The 14,751-nt window shown below is 38.3% G+C and overlaps 1 long non-coding RNA gene across 4 annotated transcripts in view; it reads left to right on the top strand.

The window, feature by feature from the left end:
• LOC141523659 (uncharacterized) overlaps window positions 1–7,185 on the top strand; it is a 116,028-nt gene extending 108,843 nt beyond the window's left edge. For 3 of the 4 annotated variants that reach the window (XR_012478548.1, XR_012478545.1, XR_012478546.1), the window contains 5 exons: window positions 238–292; window positions 1,937–2,094; window positions 3,164–3,199; window positions 5,621–5,675; window positions 7,022–7,185. This is a non-coding gene — a long non-coding RNA (uncharacterized LOC141523659). The remainder of the gene's footprint in view (window positions 1–237; window positions 293–1,936; window positions 2,095–3,163; window positions 3,200–5,620; window positions 5,676–7,021) is intronic. The other variant, XR_012478547.1, reaches the window with a different exon arrangement.
• The last annotated feature ends 7,566 nt before the right edge of the window (window positions 7,186–14,751 follow it).

The following is a 14,751-nucleotide window of genomic DNA, read 5'->3' as shown; positions in this document are numbered from 1 at the left end:
ACTGGATTTAAGAGAGGGGGAACTGGGGAAAGTCACCAGCCTCACTCTCTCATCCAGAGTCATCTGGGTCCAATGAGAAGATATAGATAATGACAGAGATGTCCCCAGATCTTTTTTTTTCACCTAGAAGTGACAGGGAACCACCAGAGTTTTGTAAGGAGAGGAGTGATGACATTATCACTATCCTCATCAAATCTAACTATTAATAGTAATGTTATTATTATCCTCATTTTACAGATAAGAAAACTGAGGTTGAGAGAGTTTAAATGACATGCCTTGGGCCACACAGATGGTAAGTTATCTATAACAGGCTTCAGATTCAGGCCTTCCTGGTTCCAGGTTATTTTGCTAACTAATTAACATTGTCAGCATTTTAGTGATATCTTTTGGGAGCTGTATGGAAGACAAATTAGAGAGGGAATTAAAGACACTGAAAGAAGGAAGGATCAATTTAGAAACAATTCAATAGTTCAGGGGAGAAGTAACATGAGAACCTGAATTGGAGTGGATGTTATATGAGTAAATAAAAGCAGATAGATACAAGAAATATTGTGGAGAGAAAACTGACAAGATTTAGAAACTGATTGGATAAAACAGCATGAGGAAGCAAAAAAAGTTGAGGTCAAGAACTTGGATGACTACAAAGATTTCTTCCTCCTTAGAGAGAAATATGAAAGTCAGGAAGAAGGCTAATGTATCTAACTTGAAATTATAGTTATGTAATATCTTTCTTCCCTTTCAGCTTCAGGACCTCTTGATTAGATTTTCAGGACTCCAGATAAATAAATGAACAAATCTATCATCTATCTATCTATCTATCTATCTATCTATCTATCTAACCACTTCTCATTAGATGAATTCCATTCCTGCCCAAGAGACTATGCTTTAAGTTACATTCCTCAAAATCTCATTCTTAAGCACCATCTTCTTAGCCAACAGCTAACATAACAAATCTTTCAAAACAACTGTATTGAATTGCTAATATTTAAGGAAGGATGGGAACAAGCACTTTTAAAGAGCTACTATGAGCCAGATATTATACTAAGAACTTTACATACATCTCATTTGATCCTCACAACAATCCTGTGGCATTGGTGCTATTATTATCTTCACTTTACAGTTGTGGAAACTGAATCAAACAGACTTGCCCAGGGCTAAACTGCTAGTAAATGTCTGAGGATGGATTGGAACTTTGTAATTTTTAGCAAAAACAAAAACAACAATTACAGATGAGAATTTATATAAGTGTTTTAAGGTTTATATTATGCTCTCTGGAATGTCTGAATCATTGGTATAAGATTTCTTTTAGCCTAAGTCTTTTCCTTTTCTACTCCTTCCATTCTTGGACTTTCCCTAAGACCAATTTATTTCTGTGAACAGTTGCCCTGGCTGCCCTCTCCAGCACCACTTACACTTTCATTCATTCCAACCTCAAAATATTGGTCAAAGTGTAGGAGTTAGAATACTTGTTCCCAATTACCATTTCCAAACTTTCTCTCTAACTCAGTAACTTTTCCTACTTTGAAGTCCATTCGATCCATAGCTATCACCAAAACAAAATTCTGTTAGCACTCATACCTTTATTCTTTAGTGAGTTCAGTGCCTAGCTTACAAGCTTTCTTTTCTCCTCAACTTCTTGGAACTTCCTCAAATACTCTAGTTTCTTATTTGCTCAACTTACTCCTTTTCTGTGATTTACTTCTCCATTCCACTTCAGCTACACATAAAGAAGGTGATATCTTGATCTTACTATCATCCACAAATGTACCGCTTCCAGGTTCATGAATTCTGAAATTTCTTTGTAGGATCACAGTCCCTATGGTTACACTTGAGAAGGCTACCTCTCCCTCCACCTTGCACCTGAAGTCAAGAGAATGGTCTTTAGGGAGGGGGTTGTAGGTTTATTTAAAAAAAAGGCTTAAATTTCAATTCACAGGTTACTTGAACAAGTCACAAGTTGGGTTCTTTGGAGAAGGAGCAAGATATTTAGTTTCAGGAGAAATAGTGGAGTTACATAAAGAAGAAACAACTGCAAGCTGGGCTGGAGAGAACATCAGGGACAACTAAGAGGAAGAAAGAGAAACAGCCACAAGGGTAAATGGGTTTAGATCAATATGGATCCAGCATCATAGAGAAGAGGGTGGGAGAGTTTGATGGATCACACTCCCCAAAGCAATCTGCCCTTCAAAGAAAAGTGAGCCATCAGGATATAAAGCAATAAGGAAGGTTAATAGGGGCAGAAGAGTATGCTGTGATTAGCAGAAGCTAAGGAAAAGAAAGGGTAAAGTGAAGGTAGGAAATCACTGATCCCTAAGCAGAGAAGGAAACTAAAGGAAAGAATAACCTAGACCTAACCCATCTTGAAAAGTTAAGCAGTAAGAAAAGGTATAGGAGAGAGAGTAGGGGGAATTACACTCCTCAAGAGCAGGAAGAAAAGCCCTCAGGTTATAAGAAGTAAGGGAGATGGGGCAGCTAGGTGGCATAGTGGATAAAGCCACCGGCCCTGGAGTCAGGAGTACCTAGGTTCAAATCCGGTCTCAGACACTTGATAATTACCTAGCTGTGTGGCCTTGGGCAAGCCACTTAACCCCATTGCCTAGCAAAAAAAAAAAAAAAAAAAAAGTAAGGGAAAATAATAGGAGCAGGAGAGTTTGAGAATCATACACCCTCAGAGCAGGCTGTCCTCCAAAGGAAGCAAAGCAACTCAATTGAGGAGTAAATGGGCACTTTTAAGGAGGACTAGGGAGATGTAGGTGGGGGGTAGGTAGTTCAGAGAGCAAATATGAAGTAATGAGAGATATGCTGCTGTCTTAACCTCTTTCAGGTGATCATATCTCTCATTACTTAAGACAGGATCCATTGTTTTGTTAATAGGGGCTTTTGTGCCTGGAAGCAGAGATTTATGGGGAGTCCTTGCCAGGGAAGGGAAAGATACTTTCCTTAACGTTCATTGACCTTATCTCATAGATTGGACAATGATATGAGAGGGTGGGGTGGCATTGGGATCAATGATGATCAGTGCCATATATGGTCAGTGCAGAGGGAACAGATTATTTATAGAACATATTTCTCTTAACATTTCTCCTATTTCACAACCACAAAACCTGTTCTTTATCCACATTGTGATCTCTAATCCTTTGACCCTTTCTTTCTTCTTTTCCAGGCAATCTGTACTTGTTCTACTCATCCTGGCCTTTTGGTGAACCAGTTCAACTCTATGCTGCCTTTTTTTGTTGAATACCTTGCCCCCTTATCCTAAGATCTTCCCTTCCCAAAACTCAGCCATGAATTTAGTGATTGCACCTAAATGCAGCTGAATTAAGATGGGAAAAAAAAAATCACAAAATCATGCTAACTGGATCTGCAACAGTTTTAGCTTACATATTCCTCAAATGGGCTCTCACTACATCAAAGCAACATTTTTACCTCTTCCTAATTGATTTACTACCCCACTTACCATAGAGGTTTTTCCAAATATTTGTTGGATCCAGATCTGAGTTTCACTTTTGCCCAGTAGAGCACCTTCCTGAGAACAAGAATCCTAACCTCCATAGAAACTCCAAACAATTCCCAATCTCACCTTGGTGACCCTCAAACAAAACACATCCTCCATGGAGACCACAACAGCTCTCAGCCCTTATAGAAACTTCCTCTATCCAATACCCTATAAAAGGGATTGTCTCCTCACTACCCACTGAATCAGCTTTGCATCCACTTTCATTAGTAGCTTGTCTTCCTTGTATCAAAGGTTCACTTTTTGACATTGCAATACTTTCATCCCTTCTCAAAACTCCCATGCCTTCTCTACTGCCACCATCTTAGCCAAGAACCTTACTTCATATTTCATTTAAAAAAAACTGAATAATTCTTTGAGAACTCTCTTTTCCTCATCTCATATTGCTCAGATACTTTCCACTACTCTCCTCCACTTCATCTTACATGAAAATGTTGCCTTTGCCAAGGCAAATACCTCCACATGCTTGTAATCCCATTCCTTCCTTGTTCTCCAGTAGCTCATCCCCTCTAGCCTTCCTACTCTCTTAGTTACTTTTAATTTCTTCTTGTTCTTGTTTCCTGGCTGTTTTCCTATTTATAAACATGTCCATGTCTTCCCCCATTCAAAAAAAAAATCTTCATTTAATCCTTCCATCCCCACTAGTATCCCATATCTCTTCTCCCTTTATGGGCTACACTCAAGAAGTCTTTGATTGTTGTCTCCACTTTCTTTTCTCTCATTCTTCTAACCTTTCTGCAATCTGGCTTCTGATCTTATAATGTGACCAAAATTGCTTACTTCAAAGTTAGCATGGTGTCTTAATTGTTATATTTATGACCTTTACTCATTCCCTATCCTTCTTGATCTGTCTACAGATACAATTCTTCTCCTTGACACTCTCTTCTCTCTAGGTTTACGTGACACTACTATACCCTGGTTCTACTCTTATATATACATCCATTCCTCAGTCTCCTTTGATAGATCTTCAATCAGGTCATGCTTGCTAAAGATGTGCATCCCCCTAGGTATTCTCCTGACTGTCTTTACTTCTTCCTCTATTCTATTTTTCATGATGATTTCATGGATTCAATTATCTTGCCTAAGATGATGGTTTTCAATTTATTTATTCAGGCTTAACCTCTCTTCTGACATCCAGTCTTGAATCTCCATCTGATCACTGTACATATCAAAGTGGATGTTCCATAGATATCTTAAATTCAATATGTCTAAAACTGATCTCATCATATTTTCTCCAAAACTCTCCACTCTTCCTGACTTCCCTAGTAATATTGATAATATTAACAAATTATACTCCCAGTCATTCAAGCTTGCTATTTGCCCCTTCCTCACTTACTTTTCCCTTCAATGTCTGATTGTAGCCCCCTCCTCACCATTTTTTGTGCATGTTCTCTACTCTCCATTGATACTACAATGACCCTAGTGAAAGTAATCATCACCTTATACCTGGACTATTCACAAGGATATCAGTTGGTCTCTTTGCTTTAATCTTTCTACTCTCTCTAATCTATCCTCCACTTGGCTATAAATAGATCTTGCTAAAGTACAGGTCTGACCACATCACCCATTCAATGTTTCCCTATACCTTGTCTACCCCCATGATCAAGTGTGATCAAGTTCCTTAGACTCTATTCTCCATTTGGACATTTTCACAGGCTGTTCCCCCAATTACCATTTCTTTAGGAAAGAATAACCTAAAGGAAAGAATAACCTAGACCTAACCCATCTTGAAAAGTTAAGCAGTAAGAAAAGGTATAGGAGAGAGAGTAGGGGGAATTACACTCCTCAAGAGCAGAGAGAAGCCCTCAGGTTATAAGAATGCTCTTGCTCCTTATAGGCATTTTCTGGTTTTCTTGTTTTCCTTCCTTCCTTCCTTCCTTCCTTCCTTCCTTCCTTCCTTTCTTCCTTCCAGTTCCAGATTAAAATTCCACCTTTCACTAGAATCCTTTCCTAATCATTTTGAATGCTAGTGATTTCCCCTTATTTATTTTGTTCATATCTTGTCTATAAATAGTTGTTTGTCTTCTCCCTATGATGATGATGATGATAATAACAATAACAATAATAATAATAATAATAATAATGTTTTGTCCTTCATTCTCGAAGAGGAATATGACATCAAGGAGGTGATGCCACGACAAGCATAAGAATTGAATTTGAGGTGAGGGGTTGTTGTGCTACATCACAAGACTAACCTTTCTCCTCCAGAATCATCAGCATCCAGTGACAAGGATGACTGGAAATGGCCCTGGATGTGAGGCAATCAGGTTAAGTGACTTGCTCAAGATCACCCAGCTAGTGAGTATTAAATGTCTGAGCTGGATTGAAACTCCTGTCCTCCAGACTCTATCTGGAGGCCAGTGTTCTATCCATTGTACCACCTAGCTGCCAGTCTGAGTAGACTGTGAGAGCAATGACTGGTTGCTGTTATTTTTGTTCTTTTCAGTCTCCTTTTGTAACCTCTATTATTTACCATTGTGCCTGGCACATAGTGGTAAATAAATGTTTATTGACTGACTGACTAATCAGCCCTGATGGAAACAGAAGCTGATCAAGTTCTATTGATTAAATGATTAAATCTAATTATTGACTTCATTCTTCCTCTTTCTGGGGAAGTTCAGGTTGTTCCTTGAAGTCTTCTAACCATATTGCATTAGTAGTCTTAAGGACAGAAAGAGTATACAAAATAGACACATTACTTCTCAGTGTAAGACTTAAATAATAAGTTTGGGTAACGATGCTTTCCTTAAAGAAAGAATAGGATGTGCTTCATATGTTTTAAACATAGTCTCTGGAAATAGTCTCTTGGACACTATATATTCTTAAATTTCTAAAAATTCCATTTATTGAATTTTTTCTCCCTATACTAATTAAAAATGAATGACCAGTGAACTGTATATACATAGGCTGAATTTTTATTTAGCTCAAATTGGTCTGATCTTTAGAATGCTATATAGTCGGAAATAATCCCCCAGTTTTCAATACCAAAACTAGATAACACTGGTTAAGTCATTAGTGGCAAAGAATCAGCTGAGTGTCTTTGAGGCTTCTGCTTAGTAAGGAAATAGGAGTTATAAGCAGAGCTTTCCAACATGTTTTTAACATGACTAAGTTGCAATTCTTTCCAAAAACAGGGAATATTTCTGAGAACTTTCTGGAAGGTTTTGGGGTATTTTTGGTATTGGAGTGGAGGGGTTTGTTATGGGATTGTTAAAAAAAATCTATCCTGTATCAGTAATATGTGCTCAGACCCTCAAACTACAACAGACTTTCATTTTGACTGGTCCAAGCAAATTATAGTCTTTTTTTGAGGAAAAGATTATAGGATTACAGTTGCTAAATCTTTTCCACTGGAAATGGAATGGACGCTTGGAAGACTATAATTCAGTCATAACCTTTTGCTTCATCATCATACCAGGGTGGGGACTGATAGTGATACAAGACTATGAAAAATCAATGAGGGAAAAAAACTGATTTCCTTTTTTTCTTCTTCTCTGCTTTAAAAAGAAAAGATTTACAATGTGAACTATTCAGCTGCAATATTTTGTAAAAAGCCATTTCATCAATTGCCAACTGATTCCTGCTGACTCAAGGTCTCTGTCTTACTTCTCCTTTGGAACTCCAGTTACAATGCAGCAGTACATGACTGAGTGGGTGACCTCAGCCACAATGCCAAGGATAACTAAAATGAATAAAGAAACTCAGATCATTGTCTTCAGCCTCAAATGCCCAGCTTTGTTTAGGATGGGCCTTTAGTTTCTTTTTTGGAGTTCTTTCAGTGCAATGTTCAGATGTAGCCATCAAAGTCTTTTTACCCCCATCCTGGGTCCTGCCCTACCCCCCACCCAATCATGATGTATGCCCATATGTTCTAAGGTCTAACAACAGCTCCCTTTATTGGTTGCAGGGTACAGAAAGAACAGGAGGATAGTATATGCAACCAAGTTAAGAGGCATGTTTAATTGGCAAATCTGTAAAAGGCTTTAAAAAATTTGGGGGGGGGATTTCTTTTTTTTTTATTTAGAAAGATTTTTTTTTGAGTTTTACAATTTTTCTCCCATTCTTGCTTCCCCCTCCATAAGGCATTCTGTTAGTCTTTACATTGTTTCCATGGTATACATTGATCTCAGTTGAATGTGATGAGAGAGAAATCATATCCTTAAGGAAGAAAAATAAAGTATAAGATAGCAAAATTACATAATAAGATAACTTTTTTTTCCCTAAATTGAAGGTAATAGTCTTTGGTCTTTGATCAAAGTCCACAATTCTTTCTCTGGATATAGATGGTACTCTCCATTGCAGATAGCCTGAAATTGTCCCTGATTGTTGCACTATAGGAATCAGTGAGTCCATCAGGATTGATCATCACCCCCATGTTGCTGTTAGGGTGTACAATGTTTTTCTGGTTCTGTTCATCTCACTCAGCATCAGTTCATGCAAATCCTTCCAGGCTTCCCTGAATTCCCATCCCTCCTGGTTTCTAATAGAACAATAGTGTTACATCACATACATATGCCACAGTTTGTTAAGCCATTTCCCAATTAAAGGACATTCACTTAATTTCCAATTCTTTGTCACCACAAACAGGGCTGCTATGAATATTTTTGTACAAGTGATGTTTTTACCCTTTAAAATACTTTTTAATAAATAGAAGTAGAAATCACCAGCCTCCCACCTACATTTCTCACAACATGCTGTTCCATATCCTTTCCTTATTGGGGTGGGGAAAAGGGGAAACAGGTATGATGGGTTCAGTGCTACTATCCATATTTTCAGAAGTGGAAACTGAATCAGATTCAGTTTAGCTTTTACAAAAACAAGTTTTTTCACTCACAGTGGTCCTTCCCCCATTAAGCCCAGTAGTCTTTCTAGGGTCTATTCTATTCTAAGGTCTATTCCTATTCTTCCTTTTATTTTTTTAGCCTAAGAATCATGGAACCTAATTCTCTGAAGGTGAAGTCTTTCAAACATCTAAGAATGCTATGTTAGACCTTGGCTGCTTTTCCTTAGAAAAGGAAGTGTCTTAAAAACTGCAATTCACTTTTGTTGCTTTTATCCTCTTTCCCCTGGGATTCAGTTTTTCCAAGTTCAAGTCTGAGGAAATTGAGAGGATTAAGACAAACAAGTAGTTAATTGTGGGAACTGAATGAGCTATACCATCTCCATCTTATGATTCAATTCTGCCTCTAACTCAGTTCCTTTTCTATGCAATTATGAGTCTAGTACAAATGTGGTCTAGTGAGAAAAGTTTATTATTCATTTTTGGAAAATGAGAGAAAACCTTATTGTATTGTTTTACCCTAGCTCTGCATGTCTGAGAAGCTGGACCGTCCCTACCTGATGTTAAGAGACCTTTAACTACAAAACTAGGTTATGCTGATCAGAATTCTGATCAAATCCAAAGACTGATACAAAGAGTCTTCTCACAACTGTACATAAAGCAACCATATGCTTTATCTGAAAACAGACCCCATACTGATGAGTCTCTTAATGTTTCCATGTTCCTTTGATTGTTCACATTTGCAGGGAATGGGATACTTCTTTTTCTAAATTGAGGGAATCACACCTGTTTGCTCTTTCCATCCCAACTTGGCAAGTCTCTAAGCTTTCATCCAAATAGAAATCAGATTACTTAACAATTTATCTTTTCCTTTTAACTAATTGGTTTTACTTGATTAATTGTTTGTAATGTATTAAAAATTTGTTCCCCCCTGTATTTGGGGTCCAGGCCTAAGCTGAGGAGGTATAGTCACAGTTTGTTGGGCAATTACCCATTCATTGCTTAACAAATCAATATACTCAGAAAATCAAGCCTTTGTTTCCGCAGTCATTCTGTCTTTCACCCACCACAAAAGCCTGAACTATGACAATAGAGAACCAAATAGGGATTTGTTTTGTAAGTAGGTATAGTTCTAGGTAAAATTGTTCTATCTGTGCTATTCACACTTGCTACATTCAGTATATATGGTTCAGGGAGAGGGTGGTGTCTCTGGTTCCAAGGATAGCCTATGCTTGGTTACTTCTAAAAATTTAGCTGACAAGCTCCCACTGTGAGTTTTCCATTAACAGTCAGTAGGCACAACTCACTCTTAAACAGAGGCATTACTAAAATAGCCTAGTAAAAACTGTAGTGATGAAATTTAACCCCCATAACCCAGAGTACACTGTCCCCCACATATAAACTCAGTACCAACAGTAAGAGTGGAAGCAAACTTCAAGGAAAACAGTAGTAAGGTACACAACTAAAAAGATTCAAGTATAACACAACCTCAAAGTCAATTTTTTCTTCTCACAGCTCCCCTTGGATGCAGAGGTTACTGTTCTGGTCTGGTAGTTTTAAGTTTGATATTGAAACAAAATGAGACATTTGTCTCATTTGATAGTTGTCAAAAGATTTATTTAGCCAAATCAGGAGAAGACTATTCAACAAGGACAGACAGTGTGAGCCTCTTTGAATTGATTCAGCTGAATGTGACCCATAGCCAAACATTTGAAAACTTATCCAGCTCATGATGACGAAGTGATGTCAAAAGTCTGAATGAACCCTTAGTCCTCGAGCCAAAAAAGTGTCAAGGAATGTCTCAATAATTTTGAAGGAAAAATTAGCCTAAACTGCCTAGGGGTAGGGATTAGGATATTGCTCCTATTATTGTTGCTTGTTCTAGGTTCCCAGGGACTTCTTTCTCTCCATGACCAGAGCTAGCCCTCCTCTACTGCCAGAGGCCCTGTTTTCCTCAAAATGCTTTTTTTTCCTAGACTGAGTGACCTTCTGCACCTTTGGAAGAGTTTCTACACTCACTCTACTTTGTCTTATTTCTACCTGATAAACTTTCTTTTGTTGTTGTTGTTTTTTTTGCAAGGCAGTGGGGTTAAATAACTTGCCCAAGGTCACACAGCTAGGTAATTATTAAGTATCTGAGGCTGAATTTGAACTCAGGTCCTCCTGACTCAAGAGCTGGTACTCTATCCACCTGACTACCCCATGATAAACTTTCAAACAGATGGATGGGCCATAGTCAGTGGAAGAAAGAAAGAAAGAAAAAATCCCTTATTCCTCCACTCCCTTGCCATGCTCTGATAATCCCCATGTGGTCTCCTCCACAATTGCCTGCAGTACTTGAATGACTGAAATCCAGTTAGGATTTAGCTATTTAAAGTCCTCCCATGGCTGTGTCTGGTCAACTAGGTGGTGCAGTGAATTAGCCTGGAGTCAAGAACACCTCAGATCAAATCCAACTTCAGATACTCCTTGGACAATTTATTTAATCCTGTTTGTCTCAGTTTCCTAATCTGTAAAATAAACTGGAAAAGGAAATGGCAAAGCACTCTAATATCTTTACTTAAAAATTTTAAATGGGGTCACAAAGAGTCGGACATTATTGAAATGACAGAAGAGCAACAATAGGGAGGCGCCTAATTTGTTTGCTCAGCCAATTGTGTTGTTCCCTTCTTGACTCAGATAAATATAATTACACATCATTTTTACATAGTTTAACATCTCACGATTACATTATTTCTGCATTGAGAAATTGGTCAAAGACCTCCCCCCCACCCTATACATATGAAATTGTGGTCAAGACTCTCTTTGACTCTCCCTTCTTCTTCTATATAAACACACCCACTTATAACTTCATTCCATTTCCATCCCAAATCTCATCATTCTTTATCATCCCTGCTTCTGTAAACTAGGAACCTGCCATGCTCTTAGCTATTAAACTGTCCAACCCATCCCCCACTGCCCCTACTCTTTGTCTTCACCAAAACTTTCTCGTCCCATATCTCATTCCCATAGAACCAATTATCATTTAGTTAGTTGGAAAATGTCATAGCATGAAGAAGATACAGGACTGTATCTATTCCTAACTCTGTCACTAAATAGTTGCATGGCCCTGGACATGCTACTTTATCTCTCTAGGTCTCAGTTTTCTCATCTATAAAATAAGAACTAGACCTAAGGTTCTTAACATAGGGTCTGTGAACTTTTCAAATATTTTGACAACTTTAAAGAAATTTTTTTTTTGTAAGCCTATGTATTTTGTTTTGTGCACTTAAAAAGATTGTTCTGTGAAGGATTCCACGGGCTTTACCAGACTGCTGAAGGGGTCCATAGGACAAAAAAGTTTAAGACCCCTGAACTAAATGACATCTGAATCACCTCTTAGCACTAATGATCTTTAAAACTATTGGATTTGTTCCCTTGGGCATCTCTGTCTCAGTTTCCTCATCTGTAAATCAAGGATAATTCTTAAACTTAGCTTTACAGTAGTGTTGTGGATAAAATGAAACAATAGATATAATTGTAATGCTTTTAATAACACACCACAAAAATATAAACTTATCATTAATAAATTTGTCATTATGGAAAAAATTAAAGATATCTTTTCCAAGTGTCATATGTACATTTAAAAATGGAGGTCTCCTACACACAATGCCCTCATATTTACTACCTAACCAGAGACATAACTAGCAATTTTTGTACTCAGAATAACTGGTAGCAAAAGATCTAGGGGGAAAACTTATTAGGGTTACAATCTTCTTGGGGGAGTACACAGCAGGGGAAAAAAGCATAGGCTAACTCCTTATTTTACCTAATTATTCTTGCTAACCAGGTGCTAAACTCGGTTGTTTCTGCACAATCAAAAGAGATTTCAGCACCCTCCAAGTTCTGGCACACTGGAAAAAAAGTCCTAGTCATCCCAAGCTAGTTATGGCTCTCTATAACTCTTAACAAAGAGAATTTTAGGCCATTTAGAAGAGGAGGGTAATACCATAAAGGGTTCATGCGAGAAACATTTTGGGTCCAAGAGAGTCTTGCATAGCTCTTGAAATCACATCAACCAGTATTGTATTTTTTTGACCTACACATGGAACTTGTACTCACCATAAAGAAAAAATGAAGGCACTTGTCCTGAGTGTTTTAAAAAGATGAAACAACCATATTCCACTTAACTGCCTCAATAAGAAGTATCTAATGTACATTTTACATGATCTAACCACAGTCTAATCTGACTGACTTCACTGTAAAAGTAGTACAGAATTAACCATTAAAACGACCATTGAACTTCTCCATACCCACATTGCAATCTGCACTACATTAACTATTCCTTGGCTCACCACTTAGATACCATGGCAATAGGAAAGCATCCAAGCTAGAAGGTCTTATCTGCTCAACTCACAAGGATATAATTCTCACTTCTCAAATCATACAAGCAGTCTATTTATCAGAATTCTGTCAGCATACAATTGGAGAATAACTGCTTTGGAAAGTATACAATAATGAGATTATTCCAAGAAGCTGTTTTTATTATGACAAGAGAAAGAGCTAAAGTTTTCAGATTTTCACATGTTGTTTATATTAGAAACTTCTAGTCCTCATACTGAAATTTGGAATCAATTTAACAACTGCATATGATAGTAAATATGATGCTGTAAAGGATGGTATACACCTGTACAACTAAGGAAGATTGATGTTGGATTACTTGAGTTCAGGAGTACTAAGTAGAAGTAGGTCTAAAGCTCATCTGGTATCCAGTTAGTCTTCCACAAATATAGTGAGTGCTCTGGCGTGGGACAGGGTGGGAATGGGGTGCCTAAGGAAAAGCTCATGTCATAATTGGAGGAAGGTCAAAATTTCTCTTTTCCTCTCAATAGTCGACTCTTTTACATGTGGATCAAGTTCACTCTTGGGAGGATGCTGGACCCTAAAAATGGGGCCAGGCCCATTTTCACAATCTTTGGTTCTTTGCTTTCTCTCGTCCCAATCCCAATTTTTGGAAAATTTCTTTTTTTTTCTTTTTTCTTTTTTTTGAGGTCAGAATTGCTTTATTTTAGCAGCAGGTTTTCTTCTACAACTGAGAAAATACAAGGCCTTCCCTTCCCCCACAGGACCTCTGCCACCCCAGTAGAGCACCTGGTTTGAAGAGCACCAAAATCTGAATAAAAGATGGAGGGGGACCTCACAGTGTATTAGTAAAAATTAAGGCTTTCAAATGGATTTCCATAGGGAAACAGACTAAAAGAGAACAAATGGGATGGTGGAACTTGCTGGAGCCTAGAGTCCCTCAGCCTCTGGGACTCAAGACCCGAGTTCAGATCCCAACTCCAACTTTAGTGTCTAAGAACAAATCACTTCTCAGTTTTTTCACTTATAAAGGGAAAGGGACTGAACTTCTGACTTTAGTGATGAAAGGGGACACTCCAATGAAGAAATTTCCTGTACTGATACAGATCTGCAGCTTAATCTGAAGAAGATTCTCAGAGGAACCAGGCTCTATGACTTGCCCAGAGGCACACCAGTACGCACCGGAAGTGAGACAAGAACCTGGGTCTTCTCTAGTAGATCCAATGCCTCTCTACCATCTATAACATGGGGCTACTCTTTGCTCCCCCCATCTCAAAGGAAACGGGTTAACTGGCCAAACAAGAAAGTATTAAGCATTAAGTATCAGGCACTGTGCTGCACCCTGAGGCTACAAAGAAAGATAAAAACATTTTCCCTGATCCCAAGGGGTGCTATGGAGACCCCAGAAGCCACCCAATCTAATTCAGCTGTCATATGAACAAGAATCCCATCCCCAACAAGTAGATGTTGACTCTTTAAAGCCCTCCAATGAGGGGAAACCTCATAATAGGAACATTTGACCCCTAGATTCACTATTGGATCAGCAATACTCTGTCTAAAATGGGGTATAAACCCTTCAAAGCTAGGGGGCCAAGCTCTAGACTTCTCTGGACTTCTCCAGCACCATTTTTGAGCATTTGATAAGCCCTACATAAAAGGGGAAGCCTATTTCCTTAAAACAATTCCTCGGAGAGACTTTTGGTGAAGAACATTCCATATAGGTAGCCTAATTATTAACTTTCCTGTCAAGCAGGTACATGTACCTTTTCTACAAATGAAACAAATTAAGGCCCTGAGTGGCTTTCAAGAACTAAGATGGTAGACAAATCAAAAGACAGAAAAATCCTAAACCTTAACATCTAGCTCAGCCCAGAGCTTAATATGCTTTTGTTGGATTAAAACAGAAGCCTCTTTACTACCCTTGGGGCCTTGAGTCAGGAGACAGGCCTAGAGAGTCCCTCAATCCCCTACTTACTCTGCCTCTCTTCTTGTATCAAGTTCCTCTGTCAAGTACTGTTAATATGTTGTCTGGGATCTACTGAGCAAACCTAGCAGGCTAGAGTCCCTGGTGCCCCCAGTCCAGGGTCAGCCTAGTAGGAAGAGAAAACTGGCATCT

The sequence above is a fragment of the Macrotis lagotis genome, chromosome 1 (assembly GCF_037893015.1).
Source record: "Macrotis lagotis isolate mMagLag1 chromosome 1, bilby.v1.9.chrom.fasta, whole genome shotgun sequence".
Lineage (NCBI taxonomy): Eukaryota > Metazoa > Chordata > Mammalia > Peramelemorphia > Peramelidae > Macrotis > Macrotis lagotis.
Note: the sequence above shows the minus strand (reverse complement) of the source record. Positions and strands in the feature narration are given on the sequence as shown.